At 39.5% G+C, this 19,305-nt stretch overlaps 1 long non-coding RNA gene across 1 annotated transcript in view; it reads right to left on the bottom strand.

Moving 5' to 3' along the window:
- The window catches only part of LOC116584689, a 168,285-nt gene that overhangs the window by 122,637 nt on the left and 26,343 nt on the right, over nucleotides 1–19,305 (bottom strand). Inside the window, exon 3 of the long non-coding RNA XR_004283284.1 lies at nucleotides 7,752–7,869. This is a non-coding gene — a long non-coding RNA (uncharacterized LOC116584689). The remainder of the gene's footprint in view (nucleotides 1–7,751; nucleotides 7,870–19,305) is intronic.

Below are 19,305 nucleotides of genomic sequence, written 5' to 3'. Positions count from 1 at the left end.
TCTTGTCCTTAATCTTCCAATCTTGCTGCTTTCAGATACCTGACTAAATAGCTAAACCAGTCTCCACTACCCCGGAGTTTGAATATGTCCTTACATTGGTCCACTTTTCCTTCCAGACAAAGTGGATAACCAGCTACCTTGCCCAAGGCCCTGCCTACTGGAAGAATTTCTTTCTACCACTGGTCTTCTGGGCCACTCATGAATGATATTTACAGAAACATCCTACTGAGTAGACCTGTCTGTAAACAAAGCTCCGTATTTTTTCCTCCTCCAGCAGCTAGTCACAAGGCTCTAGGCATAAACTGAGGAAGAAGCATTTGTGCCATAGAGACATGAGGGTTTGAGCCACCTATTTGTCAGAATTATTTGTGCCCTCAGGACTTGCTGATACCTGCTTCTGGTTATACCATTTCCATTGTAGGACTGATTGCTGTTGGGCCCACCCAAATTTATCACCTAGTGGGTCTGAATACACCCACCACATGTTGGGCCGTTCTGGTCATGTAATCAGTTGGTGTTCCATGTTCATATGACCAATAGCTATGAGGAACAGTAGCAGATCAGGAGCTGCTTTGTAAATGATGTAGTACTCAGCTGTAAATGGCTGCTCTGGAAACTTGCGTTCTACACTGTGATTCTTCTATTAGATCTTGCCAGAGATTCCATGTAGTATCTTACCACCTATTCCTCTAGAACTATGGGATCTACTTGGTCAGAAGACCCAAGAAGCAGGACTTCTGGTACTATAGCCTGGACAGACTCTAGAGCCTTTATTTTTTCCGTACCCCACTCAAAATTGGAAGTCTTCCACATTATCCAACAAGTGGATCAGAGTAATATTTCCAAGTGTGGTATATGCTGCTACTGAAATACAAAGAGGCTTAATAAAGGTTATGGAAGGGGAGGTGAACCATGAGAGACTATGGACTCTGAAAAACAATCTGAGGGTTTTGAAGGGACGGGGGGTGGGAGGTTGGGGTACCAGGTGGTGGGTATTATAGAGGGCACGGATTGCATGGAGCACGGGGTGTGGTGCAAAAATAATGAATACTGTTATGCTGGAAATAAAAATAAAATAAAATAAAATAAAATAAAATAAAATAAAGGTTATGCCTATTTTTTCTAAGTGGTAGGAACTTGAAGTTACCAAAACATGTTCTTTAACTTAGAAGGTGTATTAGTCAAGATTCTCCAGAGAAATAGAGCCAGTAGGATATATATATACTTAGTAAAATACACTTATTTAAAAGTATACTTATTACAGAAAGGATACTTGTAATGAAGAATTGGCTCATACGATTATGGAGGCAGAGAAGTCCCATGCTCTACTGCCTACAAGCTGGAGATTCAAGAAAGCTGATGATGTAATTTACTCCCAGTCTGAAAGCCTGAGAGAAACTAAAACCAGAAGAGCTGATGGTGTGAATCCCAGTCCAAGAGCCAGAAAGGAGGTGAGATGGCCCAGCTCAACTAAATGAAGCAGGGAAGAAAAGGAACAAATTTCTTAAATCTATTGTTCTATTCAGGCCCCCAAGGGGTTAGATGATGCCCACCAACAGTGGGGAAGGCAATCTACTTTAGTGAGTCCACTGATTCTAGTGCTAATCTCATCTGGAAACACTCTCACAAAGACAGAAATAATGTTTCATCTGGGCACCTCGTAGCCAGTCAAGTTAACACATAAAATTAACCATCACAAGTCCATCCCTTGTCAGCTTGGCACCTATCTACATCTCCTTAAACCATACTTAATCTCCAAATAAAGATAATAACAAGATCATAAACTGTCCTACATGCAAAGAAAAACACACATTTTTCCCTAAAAGAGGAGGTAATTCTTCGAGTGATGTTTACTCTTCCCTTGATGTCTTATAACTTAATACCATGATATAAAATTAACAATACTTAAATATTATGATATAAAATCAGTAATTTTATATTACATAATAAGGAAATAAGAAAAGAAAAGAAAACAGGTAGTAGCTGGTATTTATAACTACCTTCTGCCACCAATCCATCTGTACCCCCTTTGCCTTCCATAAGCACCTCAGCTGATCATGGTTCTTCAGTTGGTGGGGTAAACCTGAAGGGTCTAGACTATTAGTTGCCCTGCATAGATTGGGTTGTTGTAGTTTTCCATTGACCTTAATCATAAGGCATAGTATTACTAAGAGATGCCCTTAGGGATTCCCTGTTTCCCAGGTATACTTTTCCTTGCTTCCATTATGGAGTAGCAGTCCAATTTTCCCTTCATGGTCAGGATCCTTCATCCTAGCCACCATAATAGCTCCCTTCCTTGCCTGTTGATTCAAAGGAATCAAAAGCCCAAAGTGTCTGGACAGCAGTCTTAACTTATAGTTCAGTGGCACCATTGTTGTGTCTCCTGGTGGAAGCATTCATCCCCCTGGAACCAAAAACTCTAGGCCAGCAAAGCATAAAGTTGTAGAAATAGGAAGCAAAATCTTTTCTAGTGGGTCACTAGGTGTAATAGTAAGTGGTGCAACCCCCATTTCCATCCCTTGATTACTGGACCCATGAATCCTGGCTATTCAAGAAACAACATCATATATTGGGCACTGATTCAGAGTATATGCAGGCTTCTGGAGAAACTTGCCCCAGCCCTAAAAGGTACTGCCACCAGTAACCTCTTCAACATTGGCCACAGCAACTTCTTTCAAGATATGTCTCCAAAGGCAAAGGAGACAAAAGTGAAAATAAATTTTGGGGACTTCATCAAGATCAGAAGCTTTTGCACAGCAAAGGAAACAGTCAACAAAACAAAGAGGCAACCCATGGAATGGGAGAAGATATTCACAAATGACCATACAAAGGGCTGATATCCAGGATCTGTAAAGAACTCCTCAAACTCAACACACACAAAACAGATAATCATATCAAAAAATGGGCAGAAGACATGAACAGACACTTCTCCAATGAAGACATACAAATAGCTAATAGACACATGAAAAAATGTTCACTACCACTATCCATCAGGGAGATGCAATTCAAAACCACAATGAGATACTACTTTACACCAGTTAGAATGGCCAAAATTAACAAAACAGTAACCAATGTGTGTCGGAGAGGATGTAGAGAAAGGGGAACCCTCTTACACCATTGGTGGGAATGCAAGTTGGTGCAGTCACTTTGGCAAATTCCTTAAGAAATTCCTTAAGATTTCTTAAGAAAATTAGATTCCTTAAGAAAAAGATTCCTTAAGAAATTAAAAATAGAGTTTCCCTATGATCCTGCAATTGCACTACTAGGTGTTTACCCCAAAGATACAGATGTAGTGAAAAGAAGAGCCATCTGTACCCCAACGTTCATAGCAGCAATGGCCACAGTTGTCAAACTGTGGAAAGAACCAAGATGCCCTTCAATGGACAAATGGATAAGGAAGACATGGTCCATATATACTATGGAGTATTATGCCTCCATCAGAAAGGATGAATACCCAACTTTCATATCAACATGGATGGGACTGGAAGAGATTATGCTGAGTAAAATAAGTCAAGCACAGAGAGTCAATTATCATATGGTTTTGCTTCTTTGTGGAGCATAAGGAATAACACGGAGGACATGGGGAGATGGAGAGAAGGGAATTGGGGGAAACTGGAGGGGGAGATGAACCATGAGAGACTATGGACTCTGAAAAACAATCTGAGGGTTTTGGAGAGGTGGGGGGTGGGAGGTTGGGTGAGTCTGGTGGTGGGTATTATGGAGGGCACATATTGCATGGAGCACTGGATGTGGTACATAAACAATGAATTCTGAAACACTAAAAAAAATTTTTTTAAATAAATAAAAATTTTTAAAAAATAAAAATGGTACTGCCACATAGCTGGTGTTGTAACAAAGACTTCAAAAAGCCACTCGATCAAACCAGCTGCTACAGGATGACGGGCAACATGGCAAGACAGTGAATTCTATTAACATGGGTCCATTGCTGTACTTCTTTTGGTCTAAAGTCCTAGCATGGTCCCAGACTAGTAGAGCCCTAAGAGCTTTACTGATATGGTAAGCTCCTAACTTTTTACAGAGTTTCTCTCAATCTCTGGAGTACATGTATCCTACCAGGCCATCCAAAGTACTTGCCATTTCCTCCTCATGTGCGGTTAACATGCTATCACCAAAACAGGGAACCAAAGTGATATTTTGTGGAATGTCCAGAAAAAATTCCCCTTGAACTATATTGTGACGAGTGTGAAAGTTAACGTAGGCTTAGGAAAAATCTGTGAATGCATACTGTTGTTCATCCTGGTAACCTGCTTCTGATCTTCATTCATAATAGATATTGAAAAGAACGCATTTGCCAGCTCAATAGCCATATACCACAAATGAGAAGTAGTGTTAATCTGTTCTCATAAAGATACTACATGTATGGCACCTGGGTGGCTCAGTGGATTAAGCCTCTGCCTTCAGCTCAGGTCATGATCTCAGGGTCCTGGGATCGAGTCCCGCGTCGGGCTCTCTGCTCAGCAGGGAGCCTGCTTCCTCCTCTCTCTCTCTGCCTGCCTCTCTGCCTACTTGTGATCTCTCTCTGTCAAATAAATAAATAAATAAATAAATAAATAAATAAATAAATAAAATACGGTAGCTGTAGAATTCAATATACAAGGGACAGAAATCCTGATTTTCGTGAGCTAAGTGACCTTGGGCAAGTTACTTTAAAAAAAAGATACTATATGTAGCACAGAAGTTGCATTAGGGTTACCACCTGCTTAAGTTTCTGGTAGTCCACTGAAGTTTCTAGTAGTCACTGTCACTGCCATGATTCATCTCATTTCTGCAGGAAATAGAGTAATGTATTAAATGGAGATTAAATATCAGGTCAATCATCTACTTTGGCTTTGAGTCTTTAAGGATGGTGCTAATCTCTACCATCCACACGGGGTTGGAAGACAGCATTATTTTGTTATTTACCTTCTTGGCCTGGGTGACTTCCACTTCATCTTTCCTCTACAATAGCTCTTACTCCACAGGTTAGGGAATGAATAGGAGTATTCTGCCAGATGCTAAATATGTTCACCTGATTATTCAGTCAGGAAATTGGAAAATGACTACCAGATGGATCCAGGGGCAAACTGGACCCAATTTGAGATGGTCCTGGGCCGGAACTTCATTTATCATCCAATCTCCATTCTCCCTCATTCTAAAAGAGGAGACGTGAGAGTGCTTTGGGTTCCCAAGTAACAGAATCATCTCGAGTCTTCAATCAGTCCTCTAAAATCGGAGCATTTCCCAGAATCTAAGACAAAAATTCATGAGCAAATGATCTGTTTTTTAAAAAAGTGCCCTCCACAGAATTGCAAAAGAACTGGAAAAAGCTGAACAAAGAAGAGGAAGAAGTGGAGGAAGCGTGTAATGTCAGGCAAAATCCCAGCCTTGGAGTAATCTAGCAAGTGAGTTTTCAAGTGGAAAACTAAAAGAGTGAGTTGTTCACATGGGAGGCAGGGAACTGGGCTTTCACACTTCTACTAAGTCAGTCATTGGTTAAATGCCACTGGGGTGTGGGAGCAGGAGTAAGAAGGTCAATGTCAACTTCAGGTGCTTCTGTCTCTCAAGTGAGGGTCCAGTGGAAGTCTCTGAAGAAGAGTAACAGGTATGACTTGTTAGCAGCAAAAGCACATGGAGGTCAGGCAGAGAGACACACATATGAAGATAAAAGGGACTCAAGGGTTTCTGGTGAAGCATCTACTATATCCACTACGGTAGTTAAAGGGCAGATAATGGACAAAAGGTGACAAAAGTAGAAAGCATAAAAGGACAACAAAACTGGTAAAGAAGAAAATTTAAACAGGGAGAGCTAAGGTCAGTGTAATTGGATGGTCTTAAGATCAAAGAAGAAGTAAGATAGGATCCCAATAGTCTAAGCATTCACCTCTCCCCTCTTATTTCTCCAGTGTCTATTGACATGACCCTCCCCACCCTTCCCCTGTGCACACACCCCCTCAGAAGAATTATCAATAAAACAAGCACCTACATTATATCATCCCATTAAACTTGTTTTTATTGGTTTAGTTGCATTTCAAGAGGAAATACTCCCTCAATACGGTAGCTATAGAATTCAATATACAAGGGACAGAAATCCTGATTTTCGTGAGCTAAGTGACCTTGGGCAAGTTACTTAACCTCCTCTAGCTTTAGTTTCATATTTTTAAATGTGGATAATAATACCCACAATGCAAGGATTTTTGAAGATTATGTTTTAAAATCTATGAAGAAAAAATAAAAAATAAAATAAAATCTATCAAAAAATGACTAGCGTATATTAGGCAGGTAGTAAGTACTTAATAGTATTTTTGTTGTTCCTTTAAACATGTCTCTAAACTAGACTGTACTTTTTTGTTTCCTGAAATTCTTGAGACCCAACTGGATTCTTATTGTTACATAGTCCTCGGGGCAGCCTATTAAAAAATCTGATGAAGCCTGAGGAGTGCAAGCTGATATAATGCTGGCATATCTCTCAAAAAGAAGAAATGATAGGGGTTTTTTTTAGTTTTATTTTCTATAGGGAGAAAAAGCTTATTTTCACAGTGTATTTGAAGAAACAGAATTAACTTCTGTTTTAAAATATATGAAGTTGATTTCATGTAGGATTGTGTATTGTAACTTCTGGCTTTGGGCTGTCACCACTGTTTACCACTTGGACATCACAACACTTAATTTCAGCAGCTAGGTGTCCAGGAGAGAGGTCTCATGTAGCATGGAGACGTAAGGCCTGTTCTGACAATCTTCTATGGGAATTATTACATGTTCTCCTAGGTGGAGCTGCTAAGCAATAATTAGCGTTGGTACAATGGTCTCATCTATAAAATTAGTCCTAAGAGAAAAAAAAGAGAGAGAGAGAGAGCATGTGATGAGGAAAAGTAAAGTAAAAATGTGCAAGACATAAAGGGCAGGGTGGGTAGGAAGAGAGAAATTATACAATTGGATAAGAAATTAGCGAACAATAATTATTGGCAAAGTAGTTAATATAAGATATACAGTTCTAGCTTACTAACTTACATTTGCTAATCTCACAATCACCCTGCCGGGGTAGATGAATGAATGGGTGGTAGATGAATGGAGAGATAATCATAGATATTGAAGGTATAACCATTGATTGATAGCTGTTGAAATGAATTATTAAGGGAGAACAGATTCCAAATTTCTAAACAATTATGCACTACAGTTCCCAGATGGAGGCTTTATTTTTCCATGTCTCTTTGTCATTTTCCTTCTATGTATTACCACCTGGCGCCCTTTTGTTCCCCAGCCTGGCCCCATAAGAATGCAAGTTGCTTGGCAACTGATCCATCCACTCAAGTGTCTCAAGGAAATAACCCTAGCTCCTAGGATGGTGCATGATCCATGTTATTATAGTAAGCTCCAGTGTTTACACCTAAGCCTGGAGAGATAATCCTTGTTCACAGTATTTCCATTGCAGTCTATGAAAATCCGTGTATAAGCCAAAAAAGGTAAACGGGAGCTATATGATCTGTTCTCTCTTTCAAGAACTATTAATTTGACAATATATGAACAGGTGCTGGTGCAACTTAGTTTAATGCTGAAATATTCTGTGGTCAAAGATAACCAGGAAAATGTATGAATGTAGGCAACTAAGATGATAATTATTAGACATTTCCAGTATTATAAATAACAGAAAACTTTAATCCATATAATGCAAATGAAATGCTGTACTTTTTTGCTTGAAATCTTCAGCCTTTCCAGCTTAAAAGTTACAAACACATGCATATATACTCACATACCTTCTAGCTGAAGTTGCTACTTTTCCCACTTTTAGAGAGAGCAGTCAAGCATGCAAAGGAAAGTGGTGTATTATCATTTGCTTCAAAGGGCTTGGGGAGCTGGAGACAGAGGTCATCTCTGCAGGAGTAACAAGACACAGATAGTGGAAAGGGTATGTTGGTCTATATGGACATATTAGTTAACCAAAAATGAATAAATCTGTCGAGCAAGACATAAGAGGGTAACTTGTAATGCTTCTGTCCCATTACAAAAGAAATGATTCTTAGTATCCTGGGAGCAAAGCTCACACACAGAGCACAAAAGTCAGGTTCAACCCATTACAACTACCAGTGACAACTACAGTATTGTTTATAAACTTTTTTCCCTAAGAGGTATACTATGTTTGGGAATGCTATACAAGACCATTATTCCCTTTCCCCAAAATGTAACCACTTAGACTCTCATATATGAAACTTCCTTACAACTTATATTCAAGTAGGGGAAATAGCAATTAAAAACTATATAATGTATAAAGAGAGCAGGAGTGGTTGGTGCAAATGATTTGAAATGTAGGAGAGGATTCAAGGGTGAACCAAATAATTTTGGCCTGAGCCACTGAGTGAGTAGCACCAGTGAGTCTCTAAGTCAGAAAATATCATTTCATTGCACCCTGTGCTGTGTCCCCAAGAGATGAGGGCAATGGAAAACTCAGACAAGTGTGAGGGGGTCTAAAGAAAGAGGAAATATGTGCCTAACTCCCCAGGGAAACCAGAAGGAAAAAAGTTCATAAGGGAGCCTGCCAGCATCAGAAAAAGCCAGCAGGGCCTGTCTCGTGGGGGAAGGGGAGTAGAAGGATCTACTCCAACAGCATGCTCACGTCCAAGGGCCACCAGAGATAAGTGCCCAAGGAAGCATGGGGGACCCAAAGGAATCTGGTGGTGCATAAAAGAGGGATACAGAGTAACTTAGGAGGGCCTGATGATTGGGCACCGTGGCAGTTAAGTCATGAACAAAATAGAAAGGACCACAATAGAGGTCAGCAGGTGCCAACAAGTAAGGCAGTAGACCAGAAATCTGCTCCTCACCAGCGTCACAGCCTAGCCATAAGCCCTCCCGGGCCCCCAGCATTCAACACAAGAGTAAAGATAGACCAGAGGAAACCTGAACTGTGTTTATCCCTGGAATGCTTGAGTATCCCTGAACTGACAGTTTACCAGAAATAAACCAGATCCACCATTCAGAATAAAAGCCCAAAAGAGTCCAGGTTGAGTTATACAGAAAATTAATATTACTCCTTTTCCTTCTTTCCTTCTTTCTTTCTTTCCTTTTTTTTCCCCCCTTTTTCCTTTTTGTATGCCTGAGTTTGAGGCTGATAAATCCATAGCCAAGATATAGAATCCAAATATCCTCTAGGTGCTCTAGCCTGTGGATCCCAAAAGGGACCTGTTTAACAATTAGCCCCTAAGATAATGGTAGAGTAGGCAGTTAGTAAGATATGAACAGATAACACGTATTTCTTCACTGGCGCAAAGGGTGGAAACTGAGTTCTACACCACTGGGAAAGCCCCTGAGGGATATGCATGTGTTCTCCCCTATACCTGCTGCCCTACAGTAAGCTATAGCTTCATTATAACACATTTACATTGTGATTTTGAACCCTCCCCCGCCCGTTGTGGGGCAAAGTTGTCATGACAGTTCCAACAAGGACCATCTAGGGCCAAAAACTCCTCCTACTTGGACGATTGGAAGCAAGCTCAGTCAGAGTCTGCCTCAGCTGTGACCCGTAACCTACACAAACATGCAAAGACAACCCTGACCCCCGTACAGTCGCCACCTCTGCACCTGCCTGCTCTCCCACCCTGAGGGTGTGTTTTCACTTGGACCACTATGAAATGCTTGCTTGCTTAAGAGTTTGGCTCTAACTGCTTTCTTAGCCAAACTCAAGAACTGAGGCTGGAGAACAAGACTCAGCACTAACTGCAAGAGGTAACAAATATTGGTGAGGATGTGGAGAAAGGAGAACCCTTGTGCACTGTTGGTGGGAATGCAAACTAATACAACCTCTATGGAAAATAGTATGAAGGCTTCTCAAGAAATTAAAAATAGAGCTACTACATGATACAGCAATACCACTTCTGAGTATTTCCAAAGGAAATGAAACCATTATCTCAAACAAGTTTTTGCACTCCTGTATTTATTGCAGTATTATTCACAATAGCCAAGGGATGGAAAGAATCTAAAAGTCCATCAAGAGATGAATTGGACCAAGAGAATGTAATGGATATTTATACACACACGCATACACACACAATGGAGTATTATTCAGTCTTTAAAAAGAAGGAAAATCAGGGTGCTTGGGTAACTCAGTCAGTTAAGCATCTTACTCTTGGTTTCAGCTCAGGTCAGGATCTCAAGGTCATGAAATCGAGCCCCATGTCCATACTCCGCACTCAGTGCAGAATCTGCCTGTCCCTCTCTCTCTCTTCCTCCCCAGCTCACTCTATCCTTCCCCGCTCTCTTCCTTTCTCTCTCTGTACCTCTCTCTCTAAAATAAATAAATAAAACCTTAAAAAAAAAAAAAGGAAGGAAATGCAACATAGTTGAAACTGGAGACTTTATAAGTGAAATTAGGCAGACAGAGAAGGAAAATACTGCATGGTATCATTTATATGTGGAATCTTAAAAATAAACAACCACCACTACCACCACCTCATAGACACAGAGAGTAGAAAAGTGGTTGCCAGGGGCTGCAGGGTGAGGGAAATAGGAAAAGATTAGTAAAAGGGCACAAATTTTCAGTTTTGAGATAAGACCTGAGGATCTGAAATAGAATATGGTGACTACAGTTGATAACACCGCATTGAATATCTAAAATTTGCTAAGAACTTAAATGCTTTCACAAAAAAACAAAAAAAGTGAAGGGAGGTAAATGTGTGAGGTGGCGAATGTGTTCATCAATTCAGTGGGGGGGGGGGGCTCTGTTCACAATATGTACATACACCAAAGCCTCACAATTGTACACTTTAAATATCTTACAATTTTATTCATCATCTACACCCCAATAAAGCTGGTGGGTGGAGGTAAAACAATAGATAAATAACCACCTAACTCTTCTGGATCGGTAGTTGTACTTGCAAGTGGTAAGATTGGAGCCCATATCCTGCTGAGTCTTTGCAACTTCCCAGAAGGGGGCTTTATGGCAGTGGTGGCCCTATAGCCCAAGCCTTAGCTGCTGCCCTCACTGCACTGCCCCATGGCCCCTTGCCGTTGACCATCCAATCAACTCTCAATAGGGCAGTGTCAGTACTCAACTGGACATGTGCTACTTGCTCTTGGTGAGGCAGTATTTTAATAGGAGGAAATTCTCCCAATTCAACATTTGGAAAAAATAGATTGATTCACATTAAGAAAGTGTCAACATCCTCAACACTAACTAAAAGGTACTTCTCCTTCTAGAGGATTTTTCTTGCTTCTTTATATAGAATGTCCATGGTGAAAAGGATACTCTTTAGGCTATTATGGGTTAACAGAAATTTCCCCTAAAGAGATTCAAATGCTTTGGCTCTGGCTCAATCCTACCCCAAGACCTTACCCCAAGGTCAGATATGTCTCCACTTATACATTAGAAAAGTGGGATTCTGATTTTCCAGTAAATCCCTAATAAAGTTAGTGACTATGAACAAATCCCCCAGAGCCAGAAACATCTGCAAAGAAACATCTGCAAAGATGAATACTAGAATGACCCACATCTGTCTCTGCAGTCAGGCTTTCTGGTGCTTCGCAACAGATCTTTTCTCTTTAGAAGTTTTTGGAAAGGGAAGGTAAATGGAGCCTGCTAGAACACCATCTTGAAAATAGCTTTCTAGCAGTAATAGCCCTGGAAGTCATGCCAATAACAGGCCTTAAGACTAAACATAATTACAAGTTCGAAAGCCATATTGTACCCTAACCCCTCCCCCAACAATCAAAAACTTGGCTCTCAGAATCCTCTGAAAGAAAAGAGGAAAAGTTCTCAGAATTTTAGTGTTTCGTCTGAATAATAAGAGTTAATCATGATCTCATCATCAAAAATAGAAAAGGACAAATGCAAGGATAGTATACAAGAGTTGTACATCTTCTGATAACCCTGATTGCATTTTCACTCACTGCATATTTATAATTAATACATCTGTGTGAGATAATTCCTTTAAGGAACTAGTTTATATACAATCACTAACCTCTTTTTCTAACCTAGCATGAGATGTTCAATGCCTTTCAGCTTACATGGGGAGTGGTGGACTGGGGATATTTTCTTAGACTCGATATTTTCTTCAGAGAGTTCTGTGTATAGAGTACCAATTTGGCTGAACATTATATATATAAAACTTGCCATATGCTTCTTCCCGAGCTCCTGAAAAAAATAGAAAATAAGATTTGGAGCTATGATGCAGCACCAGCCCTTAAGTATTCAGTCATATAGTCCGATCCATGTTTAAGATTCTGTAAACACTCAGTACAACCATCTGAGAGTTATGTGCTGTTGTGTGGTCTTACTTCATCACAGCTGTAATAAGTTGCCCTTTTAAGTTACATTTTTGTTTGTTTGTTGATTTGTTCTTTTCCACCTCAGCTCTAACTTTTCATTTAAAGCCAAATAAGGACATCAAATTAAAATAGTAACCAAAGAGATCAGACAGGAAATTCCAAAGTTAAGTTTCGCATTGTAATTTTAACTTTCCCATGATATGTGTTTCTGTACCAGTTAGCATCTAGCCTGTGTAGCCTTGTATGAAGAACTTCTGACCTCAGTCACACTCATTTTATTTTTACTGAAAATATGAGAGGGAGCAATGAAGAATCAAAGCAGGCCAGAGATCAGTAGGCTGAAAAGCAAATGCTGAAGGGCAGGGTAACGGGATGCACACAAATATGGAGGCTGGAAAAGGAAACAAGGCGCAGACGGACTTCTGTTAGTGACTGGGCAACTGTATTTTGGGATTTCTTAAATGCAAGTTTTCATGTACTTCTTTTCAAATATCTGCTAAACAACAATTTGAACCACATTATTTTTTTTTTATTATTTACATAGAACTAGAGCATTTGGTTCTTTGATTTCACCCCTTGCTTATAAATCTTCTGACCAGTCATTAACTGCTTGTAAAGCTCTGGCACCTCATATATTGTCACTTAATCATGTTATGCTACAGTGGGCTTCCGAGGAGGCAGAAATCCTACACAAAAACACTTATAAAGAAAGCCAAGGCAGACAGCCTGACTAAGCCAGTAAGAATAAAAATTGTTGCTGACAAGGGAATAGAATTGACAACTAAAGCTTTCTGAACCAAAGGGGAAAATGAATAGCCAAGACATTTGAATTGTTGAAGGAAAGGATGTTTCAGATCTAGGCAAGGGGAGGAACAGAGCATAAAACTGGAAATAGAAGATTAACCACTAAGCCTGCTCAGAATGAATCATAAAGAGAGAAAAGGGATTATTAGCCCAAAGAATCCAGGCAGGAAGGGCCCAGGGCAAAGCCTCTGGTGCATCCTGCCTTCATGTCTAAGATGTTGAAAACTGTACCCTGATGGAAGATGGGCCTCACTGGTGTCCAAGACATGAGGGAATAAGAAAGGACTAGAGAAAAATGTATTTAAATGCCAGGGTACTACTAAATTAAAAAAAAAAATTGTGATCATCTTCATGATGATACTCAATGCCACTGAAGATGTGGTAAAACCAGAAACCTCATATTAGGAGGGGCAGCATTAGTTGATATAATCCCTTTGAAAAATAACTAAATAATATGTATTGAGAGCCATAAAACTGCTGTTATCTTATTTTTTTAAAAAAAGATTTTATTTATTTATTTGAGAGAGAGACAGTGAGTGAGAGAGAACACAAGCAAGGGAAGTGGCAGAGGGAGAGGGAGAAGCAGGCTTCCAGATGAGCAGGGATCCCAATGTGGGGCTTGATCCCAGGTCAGACACTTAACTGACAGAGCCACCCAGGCTCCCTGCTGTTAGCTTTAATACAGAATTTTCTTTTTAGGTCATTTATTCTAAAGAAATACCTTAGGATACAGAAATATGGAAATTAAATATAGAAACTATAAAAAATCTCTACCCAATGAAATATTCAAGATAATACTATATATAAAGTTCAAAAAAAAAGAAGAAACAATATCCAAGAATAAAAGTCAATTTAAATATAATATTGTCTACACACTCATTGAAGTAAAAATCATAGAGATCATGATTATTGAAATGATTCTTAAAGCACATAGCAACCTCTATGAAGTATTCCTGTCAAATATGTACACATATAGTTGAACTGGAATCGAATCAAGCTTTTAGATAAAACTTCCAATTTATAGGAAATACCAGGTTGAGAAGAACAATTTAAACTGTTCATAAGTAAGCAATACAGAACCACTTTCAACTGACCTAGTTTCTTTACTAGTTCAGCAACTTGGGAGCAAGCAGGGAAGATGTTAACACTCTAGAGGCTGCTGTCTAATAGATGTTTCCAGCTATGATGGAAACATTCTGTATCTGCCCTCTCCAAAATGGTCATCATTAGACATGTGGAACTGTTGAGTACTTGAAACATGCCTAGCATGACTTATGATCTGAATTTCTTCATCTCACTTAACTTTAATTAACTTAAATTAAAAATTCTCTTGTGCCTAGCAGCTACCATGTTGGATGACACAGTTTTAGATTAAAAAGATTTAAGAGACACATAGTCCTATCAATGTGTGGACCTTGTTGGATCCTGAAGCAAACAAACCAATTTGAGATGACCTGGGTCTTTGGGGGAAATTTGAGTATGTCCCAAGCTGGATGTTAATGTCGTCAATTGTGATAAAGGTATAGTGGTCATGTGAAAAATTATTTATTTTAGAAACCCATGCTGAAATGTTTAGGGGTGAAATGGCAGAATGTCACAATGTGGGATTTGCTTTAAAATGCTTCCAGCAAAGAAAGAAAGAAGAGAGAGATGAAGCAAGGGTGACAACATGTGGATAATTGCTTAATCTGGGTGAGGGGTATGTAGGGTTTATTACATTTTCCTCTTTTCTGTGCGTATACGTGTATGTGTGTTCTGCTTGAAATATTTTCATAATAATAATTTCTAAATTCATAATTACAGGGGAAAGGCTTATAAATAATGGAAAAGCAAACTATAAACTTGCCCCATCGGCATTAATTTTTTTGAACTTTTGAAAAGATTTTATTTTTTTAAATCAGTTAAGCTCACAGCAAAATTGAGCAGAAGTTACAAGGAGTTCTAATGTACCCTCTGTCCCTACACTCACATGATTTCCCATTATCAGTATCTGTACCTGAACAATACCCTTGTTACAGTCAATGAATCTACACTGACATATTATCAGCCAAAGTCCGTAACTCACATTAGGCTCACACTTGGACACTCTGTGGGTTTGGATAAATCTAGGATAACATGTATCATACATAGTGTCATACAGAGGAGTTTCTCTGCCTTAAAAATCCTCTGTTCTCCACCCATTTATTCCTCCCTGCCCCCAACCCCTGGCAGCTACTGATCTTTTAACTCTAAAAGTAAATCTTCTAACCAATCTTTTAACTGTTAAAGTTTTGCCTTTCCAAGAATGTCCTATAACATTAGCCTTTCAGATTGGCTTCTGTCACTTAGTAATATGCATTTAAGTTTCCTCCATGTCTTTTTTATTGCTTGATAGTAAAGAGGAGGAAGAAATTTTTCTTTTTCCTTTTTTTTTTTTGTATTGGAGATTTATTTTTATTTATTTTCTTTTTTAATTTTAATTCAATTACGTAACATATACTGTATTATTAGTTTCGGAGGTAGAGTTCAGAACTATACCCATTGAACTAGTAATGAGCTAAAGTTGTTCATTTTTTTTAAGATGTTACTTCTTAGAGAGAGCACACGAGGAAGAGAAAGTGAGAGAGAGAGAGAGAGAGAGAGAGAGAGAAAGCACACAGGAGCAGGGGTGAAGGAGAAGCAGACTCCCCCCTGAGTAGGGAGCCTTGCACAAGGTTCCCCTCTATCCCAGGACCACCCCCATCATGACCTGAGCTGAAGGCAGCCACTTAATCGACTGAGCCACCCATGCCACCCATGAGCTAAAGTATTGATACTGAGTTACAAGCAATGTATTAAGATATTCACATTTGCAAATTATTTTATTTACATTTCAGTGGAGACTGAATACATTCAACAAGCTAGGAAGTGCTTATAGGAGTATTTTCAGCATGCTTCAGTAAACATCCATGAAGTATGGCAACAAAACAGATAGTTTGAGAATCACTATTATTAACACATACACATACCCATCCACGTCCATATACAAAGAGACCGGATGGGAACATGCCCTAGAGTTTATTCCGTAACAGTGGTTTTGTTCATGTGGTTGAAGTAACTAAGGAATAGAAAATTTTCTATAATCTGGTTATGTTACTTTTAAATTGCAATTAAAAATGACATTTAAGGGATGCCTGGGTGGCTCAGTTGGTTAAGCAGCTGCCTTCGGCTCAGGTCATGATCCCAGCGTCCTGGGATCGAGTCCCACATCGGGCTTCTTGCTCAGCAGGGAGCCTGCTTCTCCCTCTGCCTCTGCTGCCACTCTGTCTGCCTGTGCTCGCTCTCTACCCCCGCCTCTGATAAATAAATAAAATCTTTTTTAAAAAATGACATTTAAAATAAGCTTTTAAAAATGTTAAATGAGGTTCGGTATATAGAATTATTCTTAATTGACCCCAGCAACTTTTATTGCCAAGACACAAATCTATTTCTGCACAGACCACTGCCTTTTATTTTTTTTTAAAGATTTTATTTATTTATTTGGCAGAGAGAGATCACAAGTAGGCAGAGAGGCAGGCAGAGAGAGAGGGGGAAGCAGACTCCCAGCTGAGCAGAGAGCCCGATGCGGGACTTGATCCCAAGACCCTGGGAACATGATCTGAGCCGAAAGACAGAACCCACTGAGCCACCCAGGGGGCCCAGACCACTGCCTTTTACAGTTTTCAGAGGCAAGTGAATAGAATAGAATAAGCCCATTTACAAATTTGCAAATGTACTGTAATGTGAACAGAATTTTTTAAAAAAGATTTAATTTATTTGACAGAGAGAGAGAGAGAGAGAGAGAACGAGCAGGGGGAGTAGCAAGCAGAGGGAGAGGGAGAAGCAGGCTTCCTGCTGAACAGGGGGCCCAATGTGGGGCTCCATCCCTGGACCCAAGGACCATGACCTGACTGAAGGCAGACACTTAATGACCGAGCCACCCAGGCACTTCTATGAAGAAAAGTTTCAATGTAACATAGAAAAGGGGTAATTTATATTATCTTAGAAGTTAAATAAATTTCTCTTTTCTTCTTATTTCATTGGTAATTGTTGATATTATTTAATAATTAATGCTAATATTTAATATTGACTATTTCCTCTTTATACAATATATATTTAATATAGTCAGGCATTGTTTTAAGCACTTTACATATAGAAATTCTCACAACAACGCTTTGTGATATGGGATATTATTGTTCTCATTCTGAAGCTGGTGAAATTCAGACACGGAGAAGTTAAGTGACTTGTCTAAGACCCCTCAGCCAGTAAATCGTGGAGTCAAGATTTAAACCCAGGAATTCTACTCCCAAGTCCCGCCTTTAAGCACTACGCTATGCTAGTTTAGGTAATAATCTCGATTCCCTTTGTCCATTGGCATGACAGAATCAACTGTCTTTGTCTCTCACTGCAAAACGCCTCCCTCTTCAGGCAGCCCAGGGAGCTAAGGACCTTCCAGCACCTTTTGAAAAGAAAAGGTAGTTGAGTCAAAGAAAGGGACATTAGATTGCCATTCTCTAACTTACATCTGAACCGAATTCCTACTCAGCCCTTGGGAACTAAACCTCCCCTTCATGGACAATGAGTCTTCCTCATATTCTCACTCTCAATGAGCCTAAGTCGTGGAGGATGGCAGGTCAATTCACATGAGCCAGCAGAGCAGACCATCTTCTTGAACATGCTTACACTGTGGTTAGTTCAGAATCAAAGTACCAATTTTACACCCCATCATGCAATAGATGTTTTTACATGTGGTGCCTTCATTCAGTCTCACCAAATAGTAGGGTTTGTTTTCCCATCTAATTTTCTCAATAACAAAGGTTAGTCTTTTAAAAAGACATTATTTTTTTTTTAAGATATTTATTTATCTATTTGAGAGAGAGTGAGCACTAGAGTGGGCAGGGTCGGAGCAAGAAGCCAACTTCCCACAAAGTGGGGCAGCTGAGGTGGGACTCCATTCCGCTGTACTCTGGGATCATGACCTGAGCAGAAGGCAGTTACTCAACCAAATGAGCCACCTAGGTGCCCAAAAAGATGTTACTTTTTAAGTACATCTTTCTAACCAATAATCAGCAGAGACTGCCTTGTCAGACAAAGTATGTGGAAGAGAATATAATCTTATCTCACTGTAAAGGTCATTGTATAACACCATGTGTGGAACAACAGCCCTTTATCACTCCTCAGGCTATGGAGAGCAGAGGATTCTTGGGTCCTCTGTTGCATGCTCTTGGGCAGCTGTGCTTTTGAATTTCCACAGCTGTCTCTGATGATAGTTTTCTGGCATCCTGGAGGGAGTTTATCAGTTGTCCTATCAGTTGCTAACCTTACTGTCCTTTCTCTAGCCATCATTCACCTCCTTGTAATTTCCAGCCTCAAATTTGCCGTGGTTTTGGAAACCCTGTAACCATTCACACCACAGTGAATCTGTGATACATGAGGCTGTCTATGAATGTATAAATGTATGCATACATACCTCTTTCCACGAAGGATTTGTGACAGCTTTTCTCAATTATGCAGTTTAAAAGGTAATGATCTTTCAGAGAATTGGAATAAAAGGAAAAAAAGAATTAAGTAAATAACAAAGCCAAAACTAGTAATACACACAGACTGCATCCCCTGTAATTGCTGGCCCTAGGAAACAAAGTGGGCTCTAGGCTTCTGGGAAGTCACAGGAAAGATGAAAATGTGATCAATCAGTTCACAATGCTCAGAAAGTTAAAACAAGCCAGCTCTTCAGGAAAGTTACTGACACTCCCGACACGAAGACCTACATGAATTTTTTTGTGATGTTCATAAAAAGGACAGTATAAGATAGAACACTTGGCATTCTTCAAAGGCATTCTGACAATAGCTAGTGTTAGACATTCCCAAATAGTTTCTTTAAAAATCCCTTAATATAAGCCAAAAGCAAATATCCAAGAAAAATAAATATGCAAAGTAAGAGTGAAAACAATTGGACTGAGGAACTATGAGAGTCTCAGTAAGCCAAATGCACAAACTTTAATACATGAAGTTTGTGATAACTATTTTCCTTGACCGAAGGCGGCTGGCACATGCTTCCTAATTGATGGCCATGTTCCAGATATGTAGGTTTATAAGCGTTTATATATATCTTATGGGGAAATCTATTTCTTTTAGGGACTATCTCTTTAGAAACCATTAGAGACTGCTGGCCATTAGCTTTAGCTAGTTCTCAATTCCAGCCTTATTGCTGTCATTATTTTATGAGAAGGCACAAAGAAATCTTATCAT

The sequence above is a fragment of the Mustela erminea genome, chromosome 2 (assembly GCF_009829155.1).
Source record: "Mustela erminea isolate mMusErm1 chromosome 2, mMusErm1.Pri, whole genome shotgun sequence".
Taxonomy (NCBI): domain Eukaryota; kingdom Metazoa; phylum Chordata; class Mammalia; order Carnivora; family Mustelidae; genus Mustela; species Mustela erminea.
Note: the sequence above shows the minus strand (reverse complement) of the source record. Positions and strands in the feature narration are given on the sequence as shown.